The sequence below is a fragment of the Oryzias latipes genome, chromosome 7, assembly GCF_002234675.1.
Source record: "Oryzias latipes chromosome 7, ASM223467v1".
Lineage (NCBI taxonomy): Eukaryota > Metazoa > Chordata > Actinopteri > Beloniformes > Adrianichthyidae > Oryzias > Oryzias latipes.
Window position 1 is genome coordinate 18,064,500 of NC_019865.2, and position 14,917 is coordinate 18,079,416.

The 14,917-nt window shown below is 43.9% G+C and overlaps 1 long non-coding RNA gene across 1 annotated transcript; it reads left to right on the plus strand.

Moving 5' to 3' along the window:
• Positions 1–7,053: 7,053 nt before the first annotated feature.
• LOC105354408 lies at positions 7,054–9,597 on the plus strand. Its single transcript, XR_002290562.1, has 2 exons — positions 7,054–7,094; positions 7,183–9,597. It is a non-coding gene; the product is annotated as an uncharacterized LOC105354408 (long non-coding RNA).
• The last annotated feature ends 5,320 nt before the right edge of the window (positions 9,598–14,917 follow it).

Here is a 14,917-nt window from a genome sequence, read left to right on the forward strand (position 1 = left end):
TTTTAGATCTCACTGAAGTTTGTCTTATGGAAAAGCCAGAAATAACTCTTTATGTTCAGGGACAACCATTTGTATTTCTTTGTGATTCAGGGGCTTGTAGAACTGTAATAAGAAGTCATTACCATGATTTTCTTAAATCAAATCATAACTTATGTAGATGACATTCTCATAGCATCAACCTCACAGGAGTTTTGTAAAAAAGACACCATAGCTTTATTGAATTATTTGGCAGAGACTGGAAACAAATTAAACAAAGACAAATTACAGCTATGGACCCCACAAGTTAAATATTTGGGCCATACTTTAACATCTCAGGGTAGAAAATTAAATGAAGACAGAAAAGTGGCGATTTTATCGGCACCACAACCCTTAACAAAGAAACAAATTATGTCATTTTTAGGGTTATGTAATTACTGTCGCATGTGGATTCCAACCTATGCTGAAATAGCAGCCCCACGACAAGAATTGATTTATGGAGCACCTATGGCAGCTCATGATAAAATTCAATGGACAGAACATGGTGTAAAAGCATTTTGTGAATTAAAGCAAGCATTAGCCAGAACAACAGTGTTAGCTCTTCCAGACTACAGTAAACCTTTCAGTCACACTGTAGACTGTAGAGATGGATTAATGACAACTGTTTTGTTACACAAATAAGGAGATAAACAGAGGCCTGTGGCATTTTATTCTTCAAAATTAGATCCTGTAGCAAGAGCAACACCTCCTTGTGTTCAAGCAGTGATAGCAGCAGCAATGGCAGTGGAAAGCTCAGCTGAAGTAGTGCTTTTCCACAAGCTTACTCTGTATGTGCCGCATGCAGTTTCAGTTTTACTATTACAAACTAAAATGACATTTTTATCACCAGCAAGACACTTATCATCTTTAGCTACATTAGTTTCACAGCCTCACCTGACTGTTGAAAGGTGTACTACATTGAATCCAGCTACGCTTATGCCTACACCAGAAGATGGGGAACCTCATAATTGCTTACAAGAAACAACTTTAGTATACAAGCCAAGACCAGACTTATCGGATGTACCACTAACTGAGGGGGAAATAGTTTTTGTTGATGGGTCAGCAAAGAAAGATGAAACAGGCAGAAACAAAGTGGGTTTTGCTGTTGTAACTCAAGATAAGGTTCTGAAGGTAGGACCCCTGCATGGAAATTACTCAGCACAATCAGCAGAGTTGACAGCCTTAACTGAAGCATGCAAACTGTTTAAAGATAAGCCAGTTACAATCTATACTGATAGCCAATATGCGTTTGCTACAGTGCATTTATTTTGTCAACAGTGGAAGAACAGAGGGTTTAAAACATCAACAGGAAAACCAGTAACGCATGTAGACTTACTGAAAGAATTATTGACTGCTGTAATGTTACCGTCAAGTAGCAATATGTAAATGCGAGGGACACACACGAAGAACAGATCATACTTCTAAAGGGAATGCCTTTGCAGATGCAACAGCAAAGCAAGCTGCAACAAAAGATGTAGAAATATGCACAAATGAGGATGTGACTGCAGATGCAACCGCTGATGTTTTTAAAAGAAATGCAATACAGCGCACCGAAACAAGAAAAAGATTTATGGTTGAAAAAAGGAGCAAAGTAGAACAAGGTCTTTATGTCAGCACAGAAGGAAAACCTATTTTACCAAAATCCATGTACAAATGGGCAGCAATTTTGAGTCATGGGCTTTGCCATGATTCAACAGGGGGGAGGATGAATTAGGATGAATTTATTAGAGACATATTAAACAACTTATGGATTTATTCTCTATTACAAAATTTTTTTGTAAACAATTTGTTACATGTATGCGTCATAATCCCCAAGGCAATGTTAGACCTAAGAGAGGAAAATTTCCTGAACCAACTTTTCCTTTCCATACAATCCATATGGATTTTATTGAATTGAATAAAAGCAAGGGATTGAAATATTGTTTAGTGATTATTGATGCATTTTCCAAATGGGTTGAAATTTTTCCATGTGCAACACAAGATGCTATTACAGTAACTAAAGTTATTTGTAAAAAAAAAAAAAATCCCAACTTTTGGCATACCACATGATATGGTGCCTCTGTCGGACTCCTCCCCCTCTCCTCTCCGCTTGGCTGCTGATTCTCCCCACCTGCGACCACTTACCTCATCATCTCATCCGCCTTCATAAGGCCACAGGATCATCAGTCTTCGCCAGTCCGTTGCCCCTGATGGTGCATAGTTGGTCTTCAAGTCAAGCTATTGTCTGTTTCGTTACGTCAAGTCTATGACTAAAAACTGTCTCTCTCTACTCACCTCCAGGAATCCAGTACCACGAGTGGTCGCCAGAATCAGTTTCCAGCCGGTCTCGCCAATCTGTCCTCTCCTGCGGTCCCACCACGAGCCTCTGCCTCTTCTAGTATCCCATCCTTCACCAGCATCTGCCTACGGAGAAATCCACCAGTGACGCCGCTAACTTCTGCCTCTAGTTTGGAACCCACATCCAGTCCTGCTCACGCTCTGTTTTCTGCTCCACGTATTAAACCTCTTACCTGCCACGCTTGCCTCCCGCTGTGTTTCTTCTGGGTTCCAGCATCTGGGTTCGAAAAGTGTTCTGTAGCCATGACAGAACGGACTGGCCATAATTCCGACCCAGCTGACCCAGAAGGACTCAGATTAGCCGTTTCCCAACAAGGCATTATGCTGGGACGTCAAGCGGACGCTCTGTCACAAATGGCTGCGGCCCAGCAGGATCTCTTTCATCGCCTAGATGGTATGACTCAGACCTTACATGAAATAACCAGCCAGTTTTCCCAGGTTTCGCCTGCCACAGCCCATACTCCTGTCATCCCAGCTTCTTCAGCTTCCGGATCGACGTCCGCACCCGAAAACATCCGACTCCAACCGGAACCTTTCTTCGGGGATGTGGAAGCCTGCGGAGGATTTTTGCTGCAGTGTCAGTTAATATGTCAACAAGCTCCCCGATTCTATCTGACCGACCACAGTAAGATCACACTCATCATCAATTCTCTACGAAGTAAAGCTCTCCAGTGGGCCCAAGCCTTTCTCTCTGCCAATCCCATCTCTCACCTGTCTTATGAGCGTTTCCTCGGCGAATTCCGCCTGATATTCGACCAACCTCGTAAACAGGAAGAGGCGACCCGGCGGCTGCTTGCACTCAAACAGCGGAACCGTCCTGTTAGCGATCACGTCATCGATTTCCGCATTCTAGCGGTTGAAGCTGGCTGGCCCGATCTGGCCCTCAAAGGTGTTTTCTACCAGTCATTGAATGAACAAATTAAAGACCACCTTTGTTCTCAACCGGAAGCACGATCCTTTGAGGAGTTAGTTTCCGCCGCTCTCAGGTCGGACGTTAGGATACGTGAACGACAAAAAGAACGAAGTCATCCGCCTCCACGTCTCCCGACTAAGTCAGTCCACGCTCCACCGATCAATCCAGGCCCGTATGCTGAGTGTCCTGTCCCCTCCAAGACTATGGATGAACCCATGCAGATTGGTCACTCAAGGCTGTCAGAAGAGGAGCGGCGCAAAAGACGCGAAGCTGGAGCCTGTTTCTACTGCGGGGCTAAAGGCCATTTAGTCTCAGGGTGCCCAGTACGTTTAAACTCCCAAGCCCCTCGCTAGACGACAGGCCGCGAGGGGAGTTATCTGCCACAGATTCTGGTAAAGAATTTTTGTATTTACCTGTCAAGTTATGCCTCGATCTCCAAGTTCATGATCTTAGGGCCCTCGTAGATTCTGGGGCGGAACAGAGCCTTATTGACTTTCATGTAGTTAACCACTTGTCTATCCCCACAGAGCCCCTAGAAACCCCCATTGAAGCTTCTGGCCTCGGGGGACAACACCTGTCTCGTATCACCCACCGTACCAAGCCCATTCTACTCGTCACTTCAGGTAATCATAGGGAATCAGTTCAGTTTTACATCACCCAGTCCGCTCATACTCCCATAGTGTTAGGGTTCTCCTGGCTTAAATTGCACAATCCCCAATTTAACTGGGCTCAAGGATCTGTCACTCAATGGAGTTCGTACTGCCTCGCTAACTGTTTACTGTCCGCGGTTCCCCGTGTGTGCTCCATTGATACCGAGAGTCCCGTCTCAGTTGATCTTGCTTCCATTCCGTCGTGTTATCACGACTTAAAAGCGGTTTTCAGTAAAACTAAGGCTAGCGCCCTTCCCCCGCATAGACCTTACGATTGCGCTATTACCCTCCTTCCTGGTGCTCCTCTACCTAAGGGGCGGCTATTCAACCTGTCGGGCCCCGAAAGAAACGCCATGGAACAGTACATCCAGGAAGCGCTTTCGCTAGGGCACATACGACCCTCCTCCTCCCCTGTGGGGGCTGGATTTTTCTTCGTGGAGAAAAAAAAAAAGACACTCAGGCCTTGCATCGATTACCGCGAACTTAATCAGATCACAGTCAAAGATAAATACTCCCTGCCACTAATCACATCCGTTTTTGACTCCGTTCAACAAGCTCGTATCTTCACTAAATTAGACCTCCGCAATGCGTACCATTTGGTTCGCATCAAAGAAGGCGACGAATGGAAGACTGCATTCAAAACCCCCTTAGGCCACTATGAATATTTGGTCATGCCTTTTGGCCTCACCAACGCCCCTGCAGTCTTCCAGAGGTTGGTTAACGACATACTCCATGATTTCCTTAACCGGTTCGTCTTCGTATACCTAGATGACATTCTCATCTATTCTCATGATCAGGCCCAACATGAACATCACGTACGTCTCGTGCTGGAGAGATTATTGGAAAACCAGCTTTATGTAAAATTTGAGAAATGCGAGTTTCATGTTTCAACCGTTCAGTTTCTCGGCTATATCATTGAGGCCGGTTGCATCCGACCTGATCCTGCTAAGTTAGAAGCCGTCACCAACTGGGCTCCTCCAGACACTCGGAAAAAACTTCAACAGTTTCTAGGCTTCGCCAATTTTTACAGGCGCTTTATCCGTAAATACAGCAGCATAGCTTCTCCCCTCACGCGCCTTACTTCTACTTCTCACCCCTTTGTCTGGTCCACTGAAGCCCAACACGCCTTTGACAAATTGAAAGAACTGTTCGTATCCGCACCCATCCTCATCCAACCTGACCCATCTCGCCAATTCATCGTCGAGGTCGACGCTTCTGATACCGATGTGGGGGCCGTCCTCTCCCAAAAGGAAGACTCAACAGACAAAATGAAACCTTGTGCTTTTTTTTCTCGCAAATTATCACCGGCAGAACAGAACTACGATGTCGGCAACCGGGAACTACTTGCCATCAAGCTGGCATTGGAGGAATGGCGTCACTGGTTGGAGGGAGCAGAACAGCCATTCATCGTATGGACCGATCACAAGAACCTGGCCTATCTCCGCTCAGCCAAACGGATCAACTCCAGGCAAGCTCGTTGGTGTCTCTTTTTTGACCGCTTCAATTTTGTAATCACCTACAGACCCGGATCCCGAAATGTCGAGCCTGACGCCCTGTCCCATAAGTACAGCCCTTCAGAACGCGCCCCAGCCTCTATCCTTCCCTCCACCTGCGTCATCGGAGCCCTCACGTGGGACGTCGAAAACAAGGTACTCCAAGCCCTGAGAGACAATAATGACCACCCTCCTGTCCCCAGGGGTACCTTGTTCGTTCCTGCTGATCTCCGGTCCGAGGTCATCACCTGGGGGCATACATCCCGCTTGGCTTGCCATGGGGGAATTCACCGGACTCTTAACCTTATCCGCAAAAGGTTCCATTGGCCTGCCATGGAAAAGGACGTGCGGGAGTATGTAGCAGCCTGCTCCACGTGCGCCCGATCAAAATCTTCATCCTCTGCTCCGGCAGGTCTGCTTCATCCACTCCCCACTCCCAATCGACCCTGGTCCCATCTTGCCATGGATTTCGTCACCGGTCTCCCCCCGTCACACGGTAACACAACTATCCTCACTGTTGTTGATCGTTTTTCAAAAATGGCTCACTTCATTCCCCTTCCTCAACTCCCCTCGGCCACTGAAACTGCTGACCTAATGGTCAACCACGTTTTTCGCCACCATGGCATCCCTATGGACATTGTCTCCGACCGTGGGCCCCAATTCACGTCTCAAGTGTTGAAGGCCTTCTGCTCGGCCTTGGGGGCCACGGTCAGTCTCTCGTCCGGCTATCATCCCCAGTCAAATGGCCAAGCGGAGAGAGCGAACCAGGAGCTGGAGGCAGCTCTCCGCTGTCTGGCGGCACAGAATGAAAAGGACTGGTCCACCTTCCTGGTATGGATAGAGTATGCCCATAACACTCATCCTTCATCTGCCACCAGGATCTCTCCTTTTGAGGCCGCCCTAGGGTACTCGCCACCTCTGTTTCCTTCCCAGGAGTTGGATCTGGCAGTGCCTTCCGTCCACCATCACATCCAGCGTTGTCAACGCGTCTGGACTCAGACGAAGGCCGCTCTCCTCCGCACCAAGGAGAGCAACTGCCGGATCGCCAACCGTCGCAGGGTGGTGGGACCCGACTATCAACCTGGTCAGAGGGTTTGGCTCTCCACTCGCAATATACCCATTCAGGCATCCTCCAAGAAACTGGCCCCACGATTCATCGGTCCTTACGTCATTGACAAACTCATCAACCCTACCTGTGTCCGTCTTCGTTTACCCAAAGCCCTGAAGGTCCACCCGTCGTTCCACATCTCTCAGATCAAGCCAGTCCAGGACAGTCCTCTTTGCCCGCCGTCCACTTCCCCACCGCCCGCCCGGGTCATCGACGGCGCTCCGGCCTATGATGTCAGCCAGGTTTTGGATGTCCGTCGTAGGGGTCGTGGATTCCAGTTCCTGGTCGACTGGGTGGGCTACGGTCCGGAGGAGCGCTCCTGGATTCCCCGCTCGTTTATTTTGGACCCCTCGCTCATTGAGGCTTTCTTCCGTGCCCACCCTGATCGCCGCCCTTGACCGCCTGGAGGCGGTCGTTGAGGGGGGGATACTGATATGGTGCCTCTGTCGGACTCCTCCCCCTCTCCTCTCCGCTTGGCTGCTGATTCTCCCCACCTGCGACCACTTACCTCATCATCTCATCCGCCTTCATAAGGAGCCACAGGATCATCAGTCTTCGCCAGTCCGTTGCCCCTGATGGTGCATAGTTGGTCTTCAAGTCAAGCTATTGTCTGTTTCGTTACGTCAAGTCTATGACTAAAAACTGTCTCTCTCTACTCACCTCCAGGAATCCAGTACCACGAGTGGTCGCCAGAATCAGTTTCCAGCCGGTCTCGCCAATCTGTCCTCTCCTGCGGTCCCACCACGAGCCTCTGCCTCTTCTAGTATCCCATCCTTCACCAGCATCTGCCTACGGAGAAATCCACCAGTGACGCCGCTAACTTCTGCCTCTAGTTTGGAACCGACATCCAGTCCTGCTCACGCTCTGTTTTCTGCTCCACGTATTAAACCTCTTACCTGCCACGCTTGCCTCCCGCTGTGTTTCTTCTGGGTTCCAGCATCTGGGTTCGAAAAGTGTTCTGTAGCCATGACACCACAAGTGATAAGAAGTGATAATGGTACACATTTTGTAAATCAAGTGATAGACAAAATGGCTCAACGTCTTTGTATTGATTTAAAGAACATTGTAGTTATCACCCAAAGAGTGCAGGATTAGTTGAGAGAACTAATGGCACTATCAAATCAAAGTTAAAGAAATGCATGAAAGAGACAAACAGACAGTGGCCTGACTGCATAGACTTAGTTCAACTAAGCATGCATATCACTCCCACAGCAGGTCAACCTTTAACGCCTTTTGAAATGTTGTATGGACGTTCTTATAGGTTACCAGATCCTGATCCTACACAGCAAAATTCTCCAGATGATGATGCAAATTTAGTGAATTATTTCAGGAAAATGTTTACCACTAAAGATGTGCAAAGGACAAATCAAGTGCCAGATTCCTTTTTATCTCCACAGGACACCTCACCAGTGCAGGTTGGTGACTGGGTGTTTGTGAAGGCCATAAAAAGGAAGTGTTGATCCAGCCCACGGGGGGAAGGGTCATTCCAAGTCCTGCTGACTACACCAACAGCTGTAAAGATTGCTGAAAGGACGTCTTGGATCCATCTATTAAACTGCAAGAAAAAGCATCTGGGTGAGGTTAACTCCAACTGCTAGGTGGGGAAGTCTGACTACAAAGGGAGGCAGCTGTATAGAAGCTGCTTGTCTCAACGTCAGTGAAACCGGGAGATCCACCTAGTCTTAGGGAAGAAAGCACACCAGATCTCTTTTGCACTACACGGATCCTACACTGTTAGAGGACTTGAGGAGGTGATGTGCTAGTAACCTCTCCCTCCCGAAGATAGGTACATATCCACCATGGCGTGTCCAACTGGGCTAAGAGACAGTTTATTTTGTTTACTGTTCCTGCTATTCCTGACAGGAGCCGCCACAAGGATTTGGTTCTTTTGGAATCATTATCCACCTGCAAGAAGAACCACCAACGAGGAAAGACTAAATGTTTCTCGACGATGGCTGAGTATTGATGAACATGATGTTTTGAATAGTCCAAAAATGAACATAACTCACCTGTATATGAGAAATTCTTGGTATAGGTATGTTATGTTACTGGCTAAGGAAAAGAATAGATCTGATTGCTATGTTTGTTCTGTAATTCCAACTTCATCCCTACATCCTAATTTACAGGCAAAGCAATTTTCTGAGTAGAAAAGCGACTGTGTTATTGAATATAGTACCAGAGGGTATATTAGTACTGGAGCCGTCACCACTTCAAATGGTACTCTTGTAAGACCGAGTTGTAAGAGTTTGTATCAGTTTAAAAAACTGATATTGAAAAAACCATTTGCTCCATATGCTAGTGTGGAACCAGGAACTGTGTTTCCACATTGCGTAACTAACAATGGAACAGTGTTTTTAGGAACTTTGCCGAGTAAGATGTGTCATGAACTTCTTGTTCCCTTCACAGTCCAGATAATCAATGACAGAGTTTCCCATGGTTATGCTGTTCCCTGCCCCAGAGGACGTTGTGTTGGATCTAATCTAGATTTAATTCCAGGTAACAATGGTACTTTTGTGGTTCATCAAATGCTTTGGTTATGTGGGCAGGCCCTCTACCTCAGTTTGCCTAGAGACTGGAGTGGGATTTGTGCTTCTGTAAAGGTCACAGGTCACACTTTCATAGTTTCTGCAGTCCATGAGCCTCACCTGCGCCAAAGACGCAACCTTATTGATGTCAAGCCACATGATTCCATTTGGGGATCACATGTTCCTGAAGACCATAAACATTGGAATACTGGGGAAAAGATGAAGGTCACAGCATCACTGAAGCATTACATCAACTTGAAAAGGTTCAGCAGGCAATGCAGGATGACAGGAAACCCCAATCTTGGGATTTCTTCTCCTGGTTTGCTTTTGGTTCCTGGTGGCAACTTTTGTTAAAAATAGTGACACCTATTCTTATGGTACTGATCATATGTTGTGTGTTCACTATGTGCATTTTTCCTAGTATTCAATCTATGATTTCCATTGCAGTGAATGGTGGAGTACAAAGTGTTCTTCTGAGTCAAGAATACAACTTGTTATTAAAGGGAGAACAAGATGACTGTAATGATTTTGAAATTGAAATTACTTGAAAAAAAAAGGAACTTCTCATCTGAGTGTAAATTGAAAGTGTTATGAAAATGAAGATGTCACAGAAAACTGACAAGAGATGTGATATTGGATTTGAGATGGTGACATTTATCAATGATAAAATGGAGGGAGTATGTGAAGGAAATTGTTTTATTATTATCATTGTGTAAATGTATTTGTCTAAATGTATGTTTAAATGTTAACTCAGATTGACCTTTTTACCTCTTCTAAAAACAGTTGTGTGTTTGGTCATCTGCTTCTCATCCCCAGCCAGGCAGAGGGGGTTTTACGACACACTGTCCTCAGCTGATAAGGGATACTGTTTGAACTCAGAATCCAACCAAAAGGGTCATTTGACGACACCCCCTAATGAACTTTTTGTCTTTGTCTTGAATTGTTACCTCCCACTTGTGTTCTTAATAAAAGCAGCACGAGGAGAGGCAGACCTTTGAGAAGAGAAGCGTGGTAGACGTTTTCTGTCACTCTTGCTCCTCTCCCTCGTGCATGAGAAACTTGATTCTTGTTGTGGTTTGTTGTTCATAATTGTGTTTTTCTTTAATGTCTAGATGCATTTATCTGACAACAGACTAAACTAAACTGGGCAGCAGTACTGTGACATCATAAAAAGAAAAATAATATATAAGAATGGGATAAGATAAGAATGACTAATGTTGTTGTCCACCTTTCGGCATATCCCTTTAGTCCACTGGTGTCCAGCTCCAGGCCTCTAGGGCCGGTGTCCTGCATGTTTTCCTACCAATCTGCCATTAAAGCTCCTTATTGACTAAACACATCTGATCCAGGTAATTAGAAGCAGATGAGGCAGGATTTCTGAAAAACCAGCAGGAGGTCGGCCTCCGAGGCCTGGAGTTTGACACCCCTGCTTTAGACGTTGCCCAGGGGGAACCAGGCCTGACTACATAGTTATGAAGTAGCACAAAGGGTCTTGCCCAAGACCCCACACTGTTACTCAGCCACTGGTAACCAATAATAGTGACCAAAAGATGAGTTGACATTTTATTGAACAAATCCCTTTTTGTCTCAATGAGCAAGATGTGTGCAAATGCAGACCTAATGAATTGATTTGTTAAAACATTTTCTGTTGACAGCCAGAATTTAATGGTGATTTTGTTATTGTGTGTTTTTTTTTCTGTTTCGTTTTTTGTTTGCAGGTTGTATTTCCAACTTTGTCTTTCTGCAATGGTTGCGATAATGCTCGGAAAAAACGGGTACATTTGTGAGAAATTTGAAAGACAACATCTGCAAACAGTTTTTCAAATACGGATGTTGTTCCTCTTACCTTCTGCCTTGACAGGATGTTTTGTTGCGCACTAAAAGGAGATGGGTCCTGTCTACTATTCAAATTGAAGAGGAAATGAACGTTACCTATCCATATTTTCTTTCGAAGGTAAATATATGATTGTCTCTTTCAAAGGAGATTTGTTTTTAAAAACGAGCTATTAAAAAATCAACACTATTTTATGTCACTCATAGATATTTAATGATAAGACAGCAGGCAAAAAAATTTCGTTTTGAAATAAATGGAGATGCTGTGGATCAAAAATATTTAAGCATTAATGAAAAGACTGGAGAAATCTTCTTGCACAAACCTGTTGACAGAGAGAAACATCCCTGCTTCTATGTGAGTAAAAAGGAAATCAGACCACTATTTAACAAAAGAACATTCAATAGAAAAATGATTATACCATGCTGTTTTAATCCACAGGTGCTTTTTGATGTGCATGACACACAGACCAACCTAAAAATAGACAAGGAACTAGCAATTATTGTGGACGTATAAGACATCAACGATAATCCACCAAAGTTTATAAATATTCCTGAAACTGTTACTGTGGAGGCAAACCAAGATGAAGACGAGTTCACATTATAAGAAACAAGTAAAAATAAACACATTTCCAGATTGAGTCAAAGCTTCCATAGTTAAGTAAAGGCTAACACAGAAACCCTATTAAGTTTAGAATTTGATAATACAAAATAATATTTTAAATAAATTTATTCATGTCTTTTCTCGAATTAATGTACTTGTTTCTGTTCATTCTGTTAGGATTACTGGTGGAAGTGATTGCCAAAGACCTGGATGAGGAAAATACACTAAATTCAAGATTTAACATCAGTGTGATTGCACAGCATCCACCAGAGCCCAAGATTCAGAGCAAATGGATGGATGAAAGAATGGTCCATCTTAACTTTACTGGATGTTTTAACTAAGATGTAAACCCAAAAGACTTTTATTTTTAAATACGTTTATTATAAATGCTTCGAATCGATCACATTTCAAAGGTACATGAATAATTTTTGTATTCCAGAAAGAAATCAAGTACAGTGTTACTCTTGAAGCAAAGGATCATGAAACACCTCCATTGTCCTCCACTGCTGTTATTATGCTGAATATTGTTAACACAAACATAAAAATGCCAGTGTTCAAGGAGAGAGAGGTAAGAATTCCTTTTATAAATGTTATTGGTTTGCTTTGAAAGTTAATTTTGAATTTAGGTATATAAAAGTTAATGTTTTTTTTCAGTACCAAATTTTTGCAGCAGAGATGGAGACCTATTATGACCTTCTGAGATTGGCAGTAGATGACAAAGACACTCCCAACACTGATGGCTGGCGTTTAAGATGGAAACAGACCCAGTAACAAATTAGGGTATTTTGAGCATCATTAAGGTAACTCCATTTGCTCTCACTAATGCTGTCACAAATACAACTGCCACTGTGCAATGAATCTTCAAGATTAGCTGCTGCCGCTCGTTTGAAAAAAAAATGTTGACATTGTCATGAATGTAGACGACAGCAGTCAGGCAGTTATCAGTCAGGCGGGGATGACGTAATTACAAAATTGGGCAGCCACAGGGCTGTGGAAGCCAGATCACCGTTTATATAACCCCAGTAGCCTGGGGTTATATAAACTGGCTGTATACTGTCTGAGCAGCACTGCATTGCAACCACGGCCTCATCCAACAACTTCTTCTTATGCATGTTGCTCTGTTTCAATAAGTAGCGCAGAAAGCACAATTTTCTGTCTTCTTCATATTGTTCTCAGCATCAACTGCAATTCGTCAAGACACAGGTTTTGTAGTCGCTGTGGTGCTAACCCCATAAAGCATCAATCCGTCGCCGCATTGACGTCTGGTCAAAGCCGGGCCCCTGGCCCATGTCAACAGCCCTCGTCGAGTGTCCACTCTACTACGAGACAAACTTCTAACAATCAGACGGCACAGGGGCAGAAGGGTGGCAGTCTGAAATCGGCCAACTATCGGATGATTTGGGGGACCTTGGAGACCCTCCTCAATTATTGTGCTGCTGCCTTCCTACTACTCACCTGTCTTAGACTGCGTGACCTCCGAATGTGTCACTGGGGCCACTGACCACTAACAAAAATATCGTCCGGTGGCCATTATAACTTTTTTCTGAAGAGGCTACTGTGCTGCGTGTAAAAATTTGACTGCAGCCTCCGGATTACAAATGGCCGCCACCTGCTGAATTAGCTAAAAAACGTTAGGTTGCCGTGCTGAGGCATTTTGGGATATGTGACACAATCTAAGTTTGGACGTTTGTTAAATTATTCACACTAGTACAAAAAAACCAAACATCTTGATTTTGAATATCATTGATTTATGTCTTTTGCAGAAAAAGAAATATGGAAAAACAAGTTTGGTCAACTTGCAGATTGGGGTAGAAAACATTGAACCCTTTTCTAAGTGTAAAAATGGGACATTGATTAAACAGGGAAGCAAACTTTATCCTCCTGACACAGTCAATGTCAAAGTTCTAATTATTGCTTACAATGAGCCACCAGAGTTTCAGAAAACTAAAATAGATGTGTTTGAGAAAGTCTGAACCAGGAAAGGTTCTCTTCACCCAGGAGGTTCATGATCCAGACTCTACTTCCTTCAGGTAAAGTGTCTGCATTCTGTCCATAGACGGTGCATCCTGCTTGTCTGCATAAAGTTTGAACTCTAATTTATCCAACTGTTTCCAGGTTTGTACTAGTAGAAGATCCAGCTAACTGGGTGTCTGTTGATGATAAAACTGGAGAAATTAGAGCAACTAAGAAGATGGACAGAGAATCACCCTTCTTGGATGCTGACAATGTTTTCAAAGTCGTCATTGCTGCCATAGATGATGGTACTGAAACAGTCTGGAGCAAAATACAAAAATGCTTTAGTTGCAAATCTAATTTATAAAGGCATAACTTTCTTTGAATTTACCCCAAAGATTATCCTCCAGCCTCAAGTTCTTGCACCATCACTATTCAGCTGGAGGACATCAATGACCACAAGCCACAGCTGGTCAACAACAGCCTCATCATGTGTGGAAACAAGATCAACAAAATTTTGCTATCTGTAGAGGACTTGGATGCTGATCCACATATTGGACCCTTTTCTTTCTTCCTTGATGATTATGACGATATGAAGCAATGGAAACTAGATCCTGCTTATGGTCAGTACACATCTGTTAATCCATAAAACTAAATTAGTGCATAAAGCAGCTGCATAATTGTCTTTCACCAGGTCAGCAAGGTGGCCTCGTCAACCTGAAGGCACTCCCCGTTGGCAAATATTCAGTGCCTCTGGTGATTCGAGACCAAAGGAGCAATATTGGACGTGAGATGTTGGAAGTGGTGATGTTTGACTGAATAGGCAGATATAAACGCCATTTTAGAAAAATCCACTTAGGGAAAGCTGCCATAGGACCTATTACTGCTGGACCACTTTCATTTTTGAGTGAGTACATTTATATCTTAAGCTGTAAGCATTTCATTTGAAGGATAAACCCTGAGAACTAAAATGTAGTCGCACAGCACTAAAATATAGTTGTTTATAGTAATAACAGAGAAATAACTAGAGGGCCTTTTTTTTGTGTGTGTGTGTGTGTGGGGGGGGGGGGGGGGGGTTTGCTGTGTTATTTCCTTAAGCACCATATATAAAGCTTACTTTCCCCATGTGAAAAATGTGCTGTCAACATCGCTTGGAACAATGCTTTATGTGGGTATTTCACACTTAACTGTGTAACAGTTACCTCCATTAGAAAATGTGAATATTTTTAGGGATTCCTGAGATAATTTAGGACCTAAATAAATCAACTAAATATTATTTAACAGAAATGTAAACTGTAACTGGAACTGAAAGAAACTTAATTACTTCTTTAAAGTGTATTTGGTTGGTAATAAAAGCATTTTTATTTCATGTTTAACCCTTGTGCTATCTTAGATGAGCCCACCCTTACATTGACGTGTTCAACCTACCATGACAAAGGTGGATAAAGGTAGAAAGATTTCATGTAATCCATGGACACCAGTGAAGATC